We start from the raw sequence: 12,708 nt of genomic DNA, 5'->3' as shown, positions 1-12,708 counted from the left end.
AAAATTACCGAAACAGTTCCGGGAAATGAGCGCGTTCATACCTATTTAGAGTTACCGCGAACTTATGTTCATACAGGTCGTTTTTTCGGTAAATTCGCGGGAAATTATGGCCAGTATGAACGCGATTCTCCGTAAGTGTTGACAGTTACGAAACCATGTCTGTAGGGTGTTCCAGTTGTAATATGCTTGTGGAAAACGATGTGAAAGAGGCATATTCGTGAGATGCGGAGAAATGGGCTCCAACTTTTTGCTATGGGATGTTGCGGAAATGCCTTCTCGGTGTGTATGGGGCTCTATACTCAATATACCTGACTTGTATCAGTTATAGAGCCCGAGCATGTTCATGGCTTGTATATTATCAACCGAAGCTGAGAGCAGAAACTGGAAGCCAGCAAAGAGGATAGAGTCGTGGAATGAAAAGAACCACCGATCACATCTGCGTACGACAAAGTCAGTTTATCTTTGTGATTGCTGTATAATGGTTTTGGTAAATCTAATCTTATGTATACTGTACAGAGAAACCAGGGAATTCTAGAAATCCGTGAGAGAAACATTTGGTATACTCTGCAACAAGCTTCGAGACCATAACGAAAAGCAGCCAGCAAATTATACGAACTCAATTTCTCTTGATTGCTGAGTAGCTGTCGCTCTTTGGAGGCTAGCCAATGAAGCCAATCGTTTATAGATCCAGGTAAACAACAGATGTATTTTATGAATGAAGGCAACTGTCACAAGTTGATTTTAATAAAAATAATTGCTGGTGCCTAGTAGGACTAGCCACAATGATTACCAGAGAACCCGTCCCTTGGAGAACCCGTCCCTACCAACTCGGCCCTCGGAGAACCCGGCCCTTGGAGAACCCGGCCCTCGGGAAATTTTGCATATCAAGCACGCGTGGTCTACTTGTTGTGGTATTCACGGTGTTTTTCGACTACTCTGGACCTCGGAGAATGCGGCTCTCGAACAATTTTGAATTAAAAATACATTAAATGTGAAGCCGGCCCTCGGGAAATTTTGTATTCACCGGCAACCCTAACATCCCACCAACCCTAATATCCCACCTCTGGCAACCCTAATATCCCACCCCGGCAACCCTCATATCCCACCTTCGGCAACCCTAATATCCCACCCCGGCAACCCCAATATCCCACCTCCCCCAACCCTAATATCCCCCTCCCCCAACCCTAATATCCCACCTCCACCAACCCTAATATCCCACCTCTGGCAACCCTAATATCCTAACCCTAATATCCCACCTCCCCCAACCCTAATATCCCACCCCGGCAACCCTCATATCCCACCTTCGGCAACCCTAATATCCCACCCCGGCAACCCTAATATCCCACCTCCCCCAACCCTAATATCCCCCAACCCTAATATCCCACCTCCACCAACCCTAATATCCCACCTCCCCCAACCCTAATATCCCACCTCCGGCAACCCTAATATCCCCTCCCCCAACCCTAATATCCCACCTCCGGCAACCCTAATATCCCACCTCCACCAACCCTAATATCCCACCTCCGGCAACCCTAATATCCCACCTCCACCAACCCTAATATCCCACCTCTGGCAACCCTAATATCCCACGCCTTGACTGCGTGACCTACGCATGCCCTGAGCTCCTTACAAGACCGACAAATCAGTTGATAATAACATTATTACTTTATTAATTCATAATAATACTTGTGAATACACTTAATTTCTAAATTTCCCGAGGAATTCACCGAGGGCCGGGTTCTCCAAGGGCCGGGTTCTCCGAGGGCCGAGTTGGTAGGGACGGGTTCTCCAAGGGACGGGTTCTCCGGCAACCGCCACAATGATTCGAGTACTCGAATCTGAATCGAGCATTAACTTTATTGATTCGAGTTGAGTAGTAAAATACTATTTTTTGAGTACTGAAATTATACTGAAAGTTGATTTACTAATGAGAATTATACCGTAGTTTTGATACTATTTTCCACTGAGTAAGCCTTGAAACCTTGATTGGTCGTGTCGCAACATACGAGATATTCAAAGCTACGATCGTTGCTGGAAATGACACATTTCCGAAGTCATGATCATCCCGTAACACTGTCAAGCAGTGCAATGAAATCGGTATGGTCGAAAAAACACCCAAGTATCTTTAATGTGGGGGACAGTAGGCGTTATGTTCTTTGTGGTGGCATAAAAGGTAGCCTACACATTTGAATTTCGGCATAGTAGGCCTACATTGTGTTGTGATGTCATCATGATGATACTCGACTCGAAGCGTAATAAGCGATTCAGAATCGAATCACTCAGGTACCCGATTTTGCCCATCCTTAGTGCAATAGTAATATTTCAATATTTGTCATGGCATGGCGGAATGTCAGCCAGTTTTTGAATAGCATACCACTACAAGAATTGATGGAAAATAGACTTAAACTGGAAACTGAGCAGTCAACACAATGACTTGGACTCGGACTAGAGTCATAAAACCATGACTCGAACTCGACGCTCTGCTCGATGAGTTGGTCTCGGATTTGACTCGGTGGTGAATTCAAAATGACTCGACTTGAATCTAGTCAAAACTATTAAAGACTTGTGACTTGGGACCCTGCTCACTCTTTAAGTTGGTTTTAGTTACTAAAACTAAGTAGTTCTAGTTGTGGATTTGAAAAAGTGAATACTTTCTGGTTTTAGTTGCGGATATTTGAGAGTAGTTCTAGTTCTAATTGCAAATTTCGAAAAGTTGATAGTTCTAGTTCAGGGCCGGCCTACCCGTGGCCCGCGAGTTAATTTCCGAAATAAGTAGTATTATCAAAAATGAATTGCACAGATTGTGAACTTGCAAGGCCAATCAAAAATTTGATTAGTCTGGCCGCAACACTGGAGGTATGATGACTGAAATATTAGTTCCGACGCATTGGTAGATCCATGAGCCAGTCACATTTTGGTAGATCTTCGTACACTACAATAAAGCAGAATACTTTGCGATAGATTTATCAAAAGTAAAAATTTTCTACACGCTTAGCGCAACATCTTGGAACTCGATTTCTTGCTTTTAATATTGTTACCCCTTTGTGAAAATGAAAGAACGCCTAATGTATCAGATTGAGTCTAACTATATATACTCGCGACCTTGCGACCTCCCGATTACGCTCGCAGAAATACCGTCGACTATGAAACCTAGGCAAAAAATGATTGACGCATGTTGGACGGAGCTTCCGATATCGATATGTCCAGGTGCCGAATAGTCCAGTCCTTGCAAACTGAGCCCAGCAATATACAGCAGGCTTGCAATATAGTCAAGTGACAATATTATTAATTTATCTACTTAAAAAAATTTTCGCGCCTAGTGGCCCGCAGAATAGTTCGTCATCGAATGTGGCCATTTGGCTGAAAAGGTTGACCACCCCTGTTCTAGTTGCTAGTTTGAAAAATTGGGTAGTTCTAGTTAAAGTTCCGCATTTTAAAATTCCAGTACTTTGTACAAGTCTGAGTGTTGTGGGTGGGTAAAAAATTACCACAGCAACATTTGTACCAAACATGCATTTGCTGCATTCAAGTTTGTCAGGATGACTTCATGATTGGAAGCCAGAGGTTTCCGTACTAGCCTACATAACTGATGACGCAGCCTATCCCTTTCAGCCTTGGCTCATGAAGCCTTTTCCCTGAAACAGAGCATAAGCTGAAGCTAATTTCAAATATGTAATATAAATTTCCTTTCTGCTGCCCTTAAAATTCACAATTGCTTTTTCAGAAACTTAGCAAAGCACACATGAAGGTTGAAAGATTTTGGTCGACTGAAGGCGCGGTGTCCGGCATTTCTCAGAAACTGCAATCCGCTAAGGCCAGAATGATGCAGAGTATGGTATACGCAATGAAGTTCTGGTGGTGATCCAAGTATCGCTGGCCCAGACGTTGGAAATGCCCGGTGTGACTTTCTCAATAAACAATGCTCTTGCTGAACCAGATGTGTTTGTGCTGTTTCATTTTATTCATGAGAGAAACTTTAATGCACACTTGCACAGTTCCACCTTTTTCATCAGTATCCTCCATCTAGACCTGCGGAAAGATCAGATTAAGTTACACTTGCCTAGCATTGCATAACAAAGGAATGACTTGGTTGTAACAAGAAAATGAAGGCATAGGTGAAAACCAAATTATGGCTTGGATGATGTACGACCGTTGGTACAATTTGAATTTTGGTTAGTGAGTCAGAGCTAAGGACATCATTCTCTGCTGTGCTGCCACTATCAAAGCAGATGTTACTAAATCCCCTTTTCAGTAGGCGTATATGACGGTGGCTAACCTACGCACAACATATCCGTGGTTAGAAACTTGCCTTTGATGTAACAAATTTGGTTAGGGTCAAGATCACCTACCAAATTAGTGTTAAAGTCCTAAAGTTTTCAGGCAACTCCCCCAATGCTGCATCATTTGGAGTTGGAGATGGCGTTCTACCTTTTTAGCCGTGCTCTGTTTACAAAACCACAGCAAAAAGAAGCTGACTAGTAGTCAGTGACTACGTATTGTGAGCATACAGAATAGAAATCCAAGAATAATACATTCCCAACACCATTACAAAATGCCGCAGGTAGCTGACCTCGAAATACAAGCAGTCGGAATGAACAGCGCGTTACCGTAACTAAAAGTTTGATTGACAGCGTTCCGGGAACCCAGCTGCGCCATTCGTGTTCATACTCACTCAGTCGGTCCCGTAAAAATCTCCGAAAATAAGTGCGTTCATACCGCCCCGAAACACCAGTGTTATGTTCACATAGAGGGGTTCCGGTAAACATTTTCGAGAAATGTTATTCCCGGAACCCCGGTATGAAAAGGGCCTAAGATCAGACACTCACCTTAGCCTAGGCGAAGTAAATAAGAGGCATGCACACTGAATGAAAAGTAATGCAGAGAATATAAGACGCAAGCGACAAAATGGGGTGACATGTGGCGGAGGGCGAGGTCGATGTTAGATCATGGTCCGGTAATCCTGAAGACTGGCTAGTATTGATTTAGAACAGGCTCCCAACCTTCTTCGACTCATCGCCCCCTTTTCAAACTCCACACCGATAATCGCCCCCCAAATATTGGGAACCGAAAAATGGGCATACAGACTGGAATCACCGGCGAGTCGACTAAGAAAAAAGGTCAACTTTTCGGCTCGACCTCGAAATTACACTTTTCCAGCTAAATTTTGGTGAGTTGACTAACAAAAAAGGTGATTTCTCCGACTTTCATGATTGAATCGGTCAATATGATCGGGGATTGCATATATATTGCTGTCAATTTTTATCCTCTCTCTGCTCATGTGTATTCGAATTCACCGGTATAGCTGAGTGAGGTGTCTTGGAAAATATCGGGTCAGTAAATAATAATTGAAGATATTCGGGCGGACCCGTGGGTATAATGAATTCGGTACGTAATGACATTTCGCGGCCTGTCTGCTATGTTAAAAGATATTCAAATCGCCCATACGTAGGCTACTAAACTAAAAGACGCACACGATTTCAAATTCCTATTTCTGCACTGGCAGTTAACTTTTCCCTGCGAGGTGGCATTTTTTGAGGGGTTCTGATTGCCAGGACATTAACATTTGGTGCAGCCATTTAGGCGCCTATGGACAATTAAATATATATGTATATCGTATATATATATCGAAGTCGGTCAGCATAAAGGCAGTCCTTTTCCGCCAAGGTTTTCTCGTTCTGGCACACTTCTCGACGGAGTCGCATGTTACATGGCCTGAAACTTCATATGTCTTGGTGCGTCATGGTGTGATAACGGCTGACGCCGAGATGCCCATTTCTATAACTCGTGCATATTATTTCTTGGAGGAATGGTATCCCATGAGCAAGAAATATGTGAACACGAAATGGCGCGCAGCGCGAAAATTTTTGGAAAAAGTTGCCCAAATTTCAAAAATAATACTCTATAATTAATGTTATTTCACGAAAAAATTGTGGGCCCCCTTCAAGCTCTGGAGCTCTGGCCGCCCATCCCAATTGGGGGTTTGGGTGTGGCAGTTACGGTCATGGACACCAATATAGCCTTTTCAACGCACCATCGCCCCCTTCGTCAATTTTCGCCCCCCTATCGCCCCCTTGGCTATTTTCGCCCCCCTGGACCGACAAATCGCCCCCTGGGGGGCGATATCGCCCACGTTGGGAACCACTGATTTAGAAGAAATTGCTTGTATTTCGACTTGAATGCGGACATGCTCGACGACTGTCGGATCATAGCAATTTACAGCGTAGCTACGCTGTAAATTGGTATGGTCGGATAGCCGGCGAGATGCTGTTCCACAATTGGGGTCCAGCATACTTGATAGAGCAGTGCGTTTTCTTGTATTCAGTCCTGATCATATGGTAGTTGTTCTTCGTTGACGCGCGTGTGCTGTACTTGTGCGCTTTTGTCTCCGAGGTGAAGTAGTCGTTGAAATTTGAAGGACATTGACCGCAATGGAACTGATACATAAACTTGGCAATTTCTAGCTTCCTCATATCTTCTAAGTTTAGAACACCAATTCTTTTGAGAAGCGATTTATCAGCAGAGATGGCCACAGTCCGGTTCAGGAGCCGGAGCCGGAGCAGGATTTTGATGAATTTTACTGTGGCCGGATCGGAGCCGGATTCTGAAACTGCCATATGAGCCGGATTTAAACAGGATTCGATATTCATAACAAATATTGGGTGATAAAGGTTCAAGATATCTTATATTCAATGAAAAAAGCTGCTTCGATATTATTTCCATAGTTTAATGCATTCATGGCTATGGATCAAGCCCAGGCTGGTTCCGACAATAAATGACAACGTTGAAACCGCTGATACCGGTCACGTCGTTGAAATGCGTAAGCAACATAAGTAAAGTTTCTGCAATGATGAGATTAGGACGAAGGCAGGCTTCAGCAAGCGAGCTACAGAAGTGTTTTGTTTTCGAATTCAGTTGTTCCTCAGATATTGATTCTTATCCTTCCTGTTCATCAGCCATTAGGGTACTTGATATCAGTTGTCAGGACGACAGAAAAGCGAGGTGTCGGTGTTGTTGCAGAGGTAACTGGTGGTTCTGATTTCTGATGTCATTTGGAATGATTGTGTGGTGTGGTAATGTATGAATATATGCTGGCACGGTCAATTGGTCATGTTTATGATTTCGGAAACACACTAGAACTGAAGTACCACCGGTATTCTCTGATTGATTGTGCACATCATCATGGCATGCTGATTATATAATATTATATATATTTCCTATTCATTGCTGCTCTGCTCTAGCCTGGGTTACTATGTTTACCCTCTCCGTAAAGCAACTAATATTGCTTTCTCTGTTCTCACAGTCTTTTTAGCTCATTTCCCCTGCCTAGTTCCTATACTACTCGCATTTATATTCAAGATATATACCGTACCTAACATTATTGATTCGAAATGTGATATAAATAAACCCTTGTAAGGTATTACTTGATACTAATTTGTTGATTATAATGTTCATATCTGTTTTGCAGGCTATATTTAATGTGAAATAGCACTAAAGCAATGGCAGGATTTTTTCGGATCCTAATTTTGTTGCTCGACTGTCGGACTCCGAAATCCTATTTGACTGTCGGATCAGGACGGATACGGATTCCCAAAATCTGGAATCCGCCCATCTCTGTTTATCAGTTGCACATCCAGGCCCCCGTGGGGCTTTGGCAATGATACGGATAATCCGATGTTGAAGTTTTTGCTGTGGGTGTGGGTCAATTGTATTCTTGCAGGCAGCACCCCAACAAAGAATTCTGCATTGTAACTTTGATAGGAATGCAGTGTTAAAGAGTATCAACAGCACGCTGACTGGCAGAATGTAGCTAAGGCGGCGAAATAGACCACATACCTTCGATAGTTGTGGTTTGAGTGATTGTATGTGACTCTCCCAGGACATGTCCGAATCCAGTAAAACACCAAGGTATTTGGCATTTTTAGTGTTGGAAATTGGTTGGCCAGCGATGTCAACTATAAGGTTATCGCAGGAGTTCACGACCAATAATTGAGATTTCGCAGCGTTAACCCGAAGGCTATTATGGGAAGTCCACTCATGCACTTTGGGCATTTGATCACTGGTGACGGCATTCAAGCTTGCGGTAGTAGGTGCGTGAGATAGGAGGTGAGTATGTCATCGTCAGCGAAGAGTGTGGTATTAAATGATGAGGTTTCAAAGATATCATTGACATATAAAGTAAAAACGACAGGTCCAAGAACAGAGCCTTGCAGAACACTACATGTAACAAGGTGCGGGGAGGACAAAGCGTTGGATATCTAAACCATTTGATATCTCCCAGTCAAGTAGCTTTTCATGAGCTCTAGTTGTGGACCCCGGAACCCGTAGCGCGCCAATTTGGAGAGAAGAATACTGTGATCGACGCAGTCTAACGCTTTTTTTAGATCTAGAAAAAGCTACATCCCACACTTCGTTTCTCCAAGATGTCATAGTACTGTTCAGCCACTGTTAGCAGGGCATGCGAGGTTTGATGCTTTTTGCGGAAGCCGAATTGTTGTGGAGAAATGATAGACATCTTGGCGAGGAACGAAGACAGGCGGGAGAGGAGCAATTTTTCGAGAACAATTCCAATACACGGTAGGACAGATATAGGTCGGTAGTTGGTGACATTAGTTCTATCTCCGGCTTTGTGAACCGGGACAACTCTGGCAGTTTTCAGATAATTCGGGTAGACACCATTTTCTATCATGAAATTGAAAAAATGGGCAATGAGATGACCGATGTTTAGGCTAATCAGCAGGGTTGTAACCAAGTCACAAGGCTCCGAGTCACAAGTCAATCTCACTTTTATAGTTTTGACTCTAGTCAAGTCGAGTCATTTTCAATTCGCCACCGAGTCAAGTCCGAGCCCAAGTCATCGATCAGAGGTTCGAGTCCGAGTCACGGTATTATGACTCGAGTCCAAGTCATTGTGTTTACTGCTCAGTTTCCAGTTAAAGTCTTGTTAAACCCACTGTTATAACTCTGTTAGGTGATATCGAATGGTTCGCATTTAAAATACATTAATGTTCCTCACTTTTAATAGTTTCTGGTCGCATTTTCAAGTATCTGTAGACGAAACCCCAATAGGGTTGTTACTATACTATTCTTAGAAATTACAATGAAATGTCGGTCTTGGCCGTCTGAGTCTCGAGTCATATGACTTGGTTCGAGTCATGCGGAATGACTCGAGTGCAAGTCGAGTCATTACACATATTGACTCGAGTCGAGTCGATTCTTTTCCGTATTTTAAGAAAAACACTCGAGTCAAGTCGAGTCATCAGAAAATCATGACTCGAGACTGACTCGAGTCGAGTCATTACAACCCTGCTAATCAGTTTTGAAAACCAGGCTAGAATTAGATCATATCCAACTGCCTTGTTAGATTTAAGTTCATGAATGGCAAGTACCACTTCCGTGGAAGTTGCAGGCTCGAGCATGATGGATTGGGATACTGGTTTAACCTCAGACCTGGCCGACGCAGGTTTAGAAATAGATGAGGCGATATTAGGCCCTACATTGCAAAAATATTCATTGAAGTAATTTGAGATGGCCGCAGGATCTGTCAGATTGTCCCCGGTAGTCGAGTTTTTGATTGTCCCCGGTAGTCGAGTTTTTGATTTGCAAGACAGGCATGGGGCGTTGTAAATGTTAATATCTGGGTTGAACAAGATCCTGCACAAGGCTGAGCATCAAATTTTTCTAATTACACCTCGACAGTCCGATTTTATAAAATTGTTGAGCCAGCTGAGTCCAAGCTCACACAAAAGAAAACTGAGAGTCACATTCACAGTGTACAATGATATAAAACACTATGCGATATAATGAACAGATGGGAGGAACGACCAGTTGCGGTGTCTTAAACTGACATCCACCTTGACCTAGCGCCAGTGGCGGCTCGTCCTATACGGCAACTGGGGCATTGCCTCACCTAAAATTATGTTCAATAACCATTAATTATCATTTATAGACGCACAGCAATCAATATATACCGAGATCACAGCGAAACCTGCATTCTTCCCGTGCCTTCACTTGTAAATGCCCATGCCCATACATAGCGAGTCTCGGCGAAAATCGAATTCTCTTCTGTGTTTTCGCTTTGTGAATGCCTAGCCGGGGCTTGCCCCGGAAGCGCTCATAACAAGCTTTTCCTGTCTATTCTCTCAAAGCCGCGCACAATAAAGAAACGGTGATTTACTCTCTCCTATTCATAAAATTACCGAACAAGTGGGGCAACCTTGCTTTGTCGCCCCTAAGGTATGATGTAACAATCGGATCTATAGCTGAACTAGATTACCGTCATATGCGTCGAGTCGACCTTTGCGGGTATAGATCGATTTTGACGGTGTTTCGCGACATGATAATTCTTGAAACTTGGTATGTTATCTCGCGAAGGTGGTATTTAACACTGCGCCAAGTTTCAGGCTTGCTACCCAACGATTAGGGTATAGTAATTTCGTTTCCGAAGTTCAGTATGTGCTGATTCATCATGTACAGCAAACAGATTTTACTCAAAGGCCGGTATTGGTATCCATTGGTTTTGACGATGTTCCATACCGAGATCGGTCATGACATTTGGCACGGTAAGTCTTAATGTTAGTATCGACTGCTGTATGAAGTTTTAAGTTTGTCACTGAACTATATGGGTGGTAATTTCGTTTCCCAAGTCGAGTGAGAGCTGACTCGTCATTTATCGCTAACGGATTTACGCAAAAGCCGCTATTGGTCTCTATTTATTTTAACGATGCTCCATACCTTGATCTGTCATGAGCTTTTGCACGATCAGCCCATTTATCGATCTGCTCTACTCAAAGTTCGGCGTTCGTCTGTCAAAAGATAACTAACCTTCGCATAAATACGCAAAACCCGTCGTCACGCTTGCTTGCCCGGAGGAAATTTCTGCTCAGTGCTCAGCAATCTGAACGCAACATAATTGCTAATCCCATAGCTGACGACCCGCGCGCTTAAATTCAATAAAGTTGATCTTATTTGAAAGCTACTGTCGCACTGATTCTGAAAATATACATTAAAATCTAATCAGGGCAATGGAACTCCTTGAAATACACCTAAAAGTCTGAAAATTGGCGCTGTCAACGCCCCTGATTGTAATTATCAAAGTCAATCCGATTAAAAATTCAAGACATATCGAGGGAATAGTACGAAGGTATGTAAATCTTCTGACGCGATCGTGTCGGTGTGATGTTGTGACAGTCGGGTCTGCGAAGTGGGAAGTTACTTCTGCGTTCTGCGTTGGATGAATTCGAACTGCAATTTGTATATTAGGTCTTGCTGTAGTCATAAGACTCGGAAGTATTAGAAATATTCGGCCATACCTAGGGTTACCATACGTGCTCTTTTAAGAGGATTTGTCCTCTTTTTTGACTTCCGTGAAAGTGTCCTCGAAGGACGCCCTTTTGTCCTCTTTTTTGACAAATTTGGTCATATGTATAGCAAAATTCAACTGAGATGCCGTAAATCGGCACCGAAGTGACGCTCCGGGGGTATATCGGGAGCTGAGTGGAAAGTTGACCTTTTTGTCAGTCAGTCGACCACAAAGTGTGAAATATTTACCATTTTTTTGTGAATTCTCCTCCGGTTTTGGAAGTCTGAAAATTCTGAAAAAGTGTCCTCTTTCCGATTTCCAAAATATGGTAACCCTAGCCACACCTGCTTCTTCTGGTGTGATCTTTTCGTAGAACAGTTCAATTCAATTCCTATCAAAGAAGTCTACCAATTTTGTCGGCTCTTGAACACCAGAATCGACCACTCTGGTCTTGAAATGCATCTGCCCCGCAAATAGTAAACGTTTGACACGGCTTTCAAACGTTTACAAAAGTTTCAAAAAGATGTTCAAAATAACGATGGGAATTTGGGTTATGTATTTTCATGATCAATTTAAGCTGTGAGGCATGGCGACTTGAATTAACACGAACTAAACTGCAGAGGGAGGGAGTGTTTTCATGACGTATCATATCGCGTATGTCATCTGGAGGTGGCAAACATGTGATTCGCTACTGCCCGACATGGCATGCAAACATTCTCATCTTGACGATACACGCATCATGGTGTCATTTTATTGCAATTGCAGCATTCAGACCCAGATCACTGATTACCCACAACGAAAATACTACGTGCGCACATACCCGACTATGGCGCGCTATGGCACGCTACCTGAGTATGGACTATACTGTAACGGTGTGTCTTAGGCGTGTCACAACAGTGTATTGCACGCCTTATGCGTACGTGACGTAATTCCTGTTACGATAATATCGACCATTTATAAACTCGTGCGATAGCAAATTCGAGGAGATTCATGCTAAACCTACTGAAATTACGTACAATAAATAGACTGTGTTGAACAATATATTCGTCTGAAGAGTTCACGATACGACAGCGGTCGAAGAGGACGTTCTATCTCTCAGTTAAGTACAGACAGAGTGCAGCCTACGCCAGGACAACTACTCGTCTGAGTTCTAATTACAGAGACAATAATACCTCATATAACCCTACTGTCACATGGTGCCCCGAGTGAGGAGGTGATCCGTCGTCGAGACCTGCGCAGAAGATTGAGTACGTCAGCGAAATCTACGACTTTCTCGATGGCATGAAACCGACGGGCACGCGGGTCGACAGAATCACTGAAGTGTTACAAAAAGACTTGGACCGATGCAAGTTTGTCTACGTGAAAGAGCCCGGCTTAATGCATGGATTACGCCCGACATATCTGGGACC

General features: G+C 43.3%; 1 protein-coding gene and 1 long non-coding RNA gene across 5 annotated transcripts in view; one reads left to right on the top strand and one right to left on the bottom strand.

The window, feature by feature from the left end:
* Positions 1 to 12,708, bottom strand: part of LOC145452064 (kinesin-like protein KIF23) — a 504,115-nt gene that overhangs the window by 261,448 nt on the left and 229,959 nt on the right. The gene's annotated exons all lie outside the window — the stretch shown is intronic.
* On the top strand, positions 16 to 3,938 carry LOC145452084 (uncharacterized). Of its 2 annotated transcripts, XR_013919194.1 has the most exons (3): positions 277 to 450; positions 517 to 691; positions 3,725 to 3,938. It is a non-coding gene; the product is annotated as an uncharacterized LOC145452084 (long non-coding RNA). The 2 variants fall into 2 exon arrangements; XR_013919193.1 differs by having other exon boundaries at positions 16 to 691.

Source organism: Botryllus schlosseri, chromosome 12 (genome assembly GCF_051294905.1).
Source record: "Botryllus schlosseri isolate E-star chromosome 12, Bs_hap1, whole genome shotgun sequence".
Lineage (NCBI taxonomy): Eukaryota > Metazoa > Chordata > Ascidiacea > Stolidobranchia > Styelidae > Botryllus > Botryllus schlosseri.
The sequence above is the reverse complement of the archived record's forward strand: the minus strand, read 5'-3'. Positions and strand labels throughout refer to the sequence as shown.